The 4,165-nt window shown below is 41.2% G+C and overlaps 1 pseudogene; it reads left to right on the forward strand.

Moving 5' to 3' along the window:
- Positions 1–506: 506 nt before the first annotated feature.
- Positions 507–3,857, forward strand: LOC119424997 (annotated as a pseudogene).
- The last annotated feature ends 308 nt before the right edge of the window (positions 3,858–4,165 follow it).

Raw genomic sequence — 4,165 nt, forward strand, 5'->3', positions numbered from 1 at the left:
GTATATATATATATATACTGTATATGCTAAAATAAACTACTACTTACCACTTGTACTAGTATTCCTACTTTGTGGTTTTTCACTTATCACAGGGCTTCAGGGTGCGCATCCCCTGCGATAAATATTTTAAGTACAAAACTAACATTTGATACCTGACAATTTAAATATGAAATGCTCTCGCGCAATAATTTGAGAAATTGCACAATTGCAAATTAGCATAATATCTGGTCAGTTTCCTTTAGGGTGGGGGTCCCTATTGATATCGTACCATTTTTATACACCTGTGGAAAGGTGGGCACATTATGGTACAGTCTCCATCCTTCATACGTACGTCTGTAAACTTTCTTTTGTCCCACCCAGATCTTCTGATCTGATCAAGATAATTTCTCGAAAGTCATACACATATGCATTATCACTAGACAGAGTGTCACACTTTACTTCACCCTAGCTTCAAGGTCAAGGTCACAAATCAAGTTCAAGCATTATCCACCTTATTCCTAGCCCCCATGCTGCCTTGCGTGAATGATGGGTGTGACTTTCAGCGTGGACCAGAACCGGAATGTCCTTCAATGCTGCTACCACACAGGTCCTTCCTTTCCTTGCGTGTCGGAGTAGATGATGTCTTCCTTCTCGCTCATGCTTTCAGTGAAACTGGACAGAACAAGAGGATCCCATTCGAGGATCGTACGGGGGAGTGTTTGAAGAGGACGGGGGCCAGTGTGGCTCTCACCTCCATCGGTAACGTCACCGCCTTCTTCATGGCTGCCCTCATTCCCATCCTAGCACTTCAAACCTTTTCTCTACAGGCAGTGGTGGTGTTGAACTTTGCCATGGTGCTGCTTATCTTTCCTGCCATCTTCAGTATGGATCTCTACCGATGAGAAGAGAGACGTTTTAATGTCTTCTGCTGCTTCTACAGTCAATGTGCCAATCGTGTGATTCAGATGGAGCCTCAGGCATACCAGGATGGGGCAGATGCAGGACTCTACAGCCCTCCACCATCATATCGCACCCCTTCTTCCTCTTATCACACGCCGCCCCCAAGCTACAGCAGTCTTCCTCCCTCCTACAATAGCCACAGCTTTGCCCAGCAGACCCAAATAACCATGCAGTCCACCGTGCAGCTCAGGACAGAGTATGACCCTTGGACTCAAGCCTTCGACACCACAGCTGAGCCCAGATCCCAGATCTCTGTGGAGCCAATAAACCCTGCTCCGACTAAGGGCAACAATGGCAATGACTTTTATAATAACAACAACATCAACAGTAACATGAACAGCAGCGGCAGCAATCATGGAAATCAGAGCAACAACAATAGTGGCAGAGGTAATACACATGAATGACAACCTCAGCTGGAGCAACAACACCACCAGCCTGATCAAGAAAGCTCATCAGAGACTCTACTTCCTCAGACAGCTGAGATGAGCTGGTCTGGGAATCTCAGTCCTCACCTCCTTCTACAGGTGTGCAATGGAGAGCATCCTGTGCTCCAGCATCAACGTGTGGCATGGAGGCTGCACAGCTGCAGAAAGAAAAGCTTTGCAGAGAGTGGTGAAGGCTGCACAGAAGACTGTTGGAGTCTGTCTCCCCACCATCACAGACATATACACCTCCAGATGCAGGAAGAGGGCCACCTGCATCATGAAGGACCCCACTCACCCAGCACACACACTTTTTGCCCTGCCCCCCTCAGGAAGGAGGTTGAGGAGTATTAAGTGTAGAACCACTAGACTGAGGAACAGCTTCTACCCTGAAGCTGTTAGACTCATGAATCTCTAACCAGAATAATCACTGTGAAAAAAATCACATCATGTTGCTGCTGATCTGTTTCATGTTGCTGCTGATCTGTTTCATGTTGATGTGTTCATGCGTGCTCATCTGCTCACACAGACTCATGTTCATGTTTGTGCTGATGTTCAACGTAATGTTTTTATGCTATTAGTGCTTAGTGTATATTTAGTTGATGTTTTTCTTAGTTCATATCTTAGATGTTATTACTGTTTTTCTTCGACATTTTATTGTTGGATGTAACTGGGACCCTGTGTACATAATTTCGCTCCACCACATGTACCACATGTGGTGTGAATGACAATAAAGAAACTCTGACTCTGACTCTGATGCTGCCTTGTGTGAATTATGGGTGTGACTTTCAGTGCGATCCAGAACCGGCATTTGTTTATGTGCGAACAGTATGAGCTAATGTAGTTTCTCTGAGCAGTGTGGATTTAATTTAAACATGTAGGAACGCCACCTATCAGAGCTCAAACAGGACAATATAATCATACTGCTGCCTACTGCGGACAGGGGGACGACCTGAAGAAGTGGCCGCTTATTACATATACTAGCATATATAGCTACTTCACCGACTCGATTTTTTTCGGCAATGAAGCGATGAACAATCTGAAAAGCTCTGAGGCGTATTATATACAGTATCTATACAGTAATAGGGTTGGTCGCGTTTTGTTAAAAGAGGTGGGACACAATCTTATTTACCTTAAAGCAGACATACAGTCCATCTCAAGCCCTAAAGTCTTCCATCACCAAGTTTGGGTTAATTGCAGAGAAAATCGTAATACCGAAAATGAACAAATCCGGTAATACTGTGACCTCCATACACTTGAAATCATTCCTGATTCTTGTCACACCGTCTTCAATCCTTCTGAGTATCCGGCGTCTCTTCTTCGGTGGTTCATTGCAGTCCAGCCACAAAGTAGGATGCAGGTTTTTTTCCATCAGCCTTTTGTCAACAAAGTGAAATGAACACACATACAGTATTTTGGGTGGTCTCTTCATGTTCACATGTTTCATCCGCATTCTTCTTAATTCCTGATCTGTACGTAGGCAATGGAAACCACACCACTTTACACAGCAACTCTTATTGTTTTGGATCCGTGTTCAAAAAACTGTTGTTGTAGCCACTGATTTAGTTTGGTCTGGCTTTTCATGCAACTACAAACACAACAGTTACCTGAACTCCGCAAGGACATTTTAGTCAACTTAAATCAAAAAGTAGCAAAAAGGCATTTAAAGCTAAAAGTAGTAGAATAGTTACAAAAAACTTAATGTTTCAAAAGACTAGCAAAAAGTAGCAGAACAGTTGGTAAAAGCTAAAAGTAGCATAAGAAAACTTAAATGTAGCAAATATAAAGTAGCAGATTTTAAGGGGAACAATGCTTTTGAATGAACTGAAAAGATCTCACTGTATTTTATGTGGAAACATATTTGTAGATGCTGTTTAATATTTTGAAAAGTATAAAGAGGACAAAAACAAAACTCTACCACCTAAAGTTTCAGTAAGCTGAACCGTTTGATATATGAATGGCTAAAATAGCACCAAATGTAAAAATGTACAAAAAAGTATTAAAACAGGAAAAATAGGTGTTAATGTTGAATTAGCAGTCAACAGCAAAAGTCACAAGTTGGAACATTTTAAAGAGCGTATGACAAAACAAGTAAAGGAATGATATTTCCACTTGTCTGACTGCAGTTCTTTCTAATCTCATGGATCTCAGTGTCTTTTGTTTGATTTGACGCAAATAAGTATTTATTAGTAGTATGAGTTTTAGGCAGCTAATCAACCTTCAATCACAAAGCTGTCACAGTCACTCCTAAATCAGCTGCTCAAACCAGAACATTAATTCATTTATCCTAATAGGTCCCTCCGCTCACCTGTTTATCTGTCAGCCTATCAGACGCAGCCGCAGGGTGACCTGTTCTAACCTTGATTTAAGCCGTGAATTTTCATGATCCGATTTTCATCAGGCACCCTAATGGTGTCCTTGCTATTGAAGGACCTCCAGTTCATTCTCAGATACGGGGATGTTGATGCAACTTTTCTGTACCAGGAGTTGTATTGAAAGAATCCCTATTTTTACTCTACAGTAGATGCGTCAAATTAACTAGTACTATAAACTAGTGCATTTTTAAATAAAATCCCCACAAAAGAGGCTGTGTTTAATTCAATATTTAAATGTAATAGTAACATAAATTTATTTATTTTTGGTTTAATTATGTTTTTCACCAAGTGTGCATGTTCGTGTACATCTCAGTTGGCAAAATATCTCTTGCACAAATGGACAATTTTTTTTTATGTACCTTGCAGAAAACAATCAGTGGATGCACATTTACAACTTTTTTTTTCCATTGAAGATGACCACCACAACTA

This window comes from Nematolebias whitei, chromosome 1 (assembly GCF_014905685.2).
Source record: "Nematolebias whitei isolate Nwh7 chromosome 1, NemWhi1, whole genome shotgun sequence".
Lineage (NCBI taxonomy): Eukaryota > Metazoa > Chordata > Actinopteri > Cyprinodontiformes > Rivulidae > Nematolebias > Nematolebias whitei.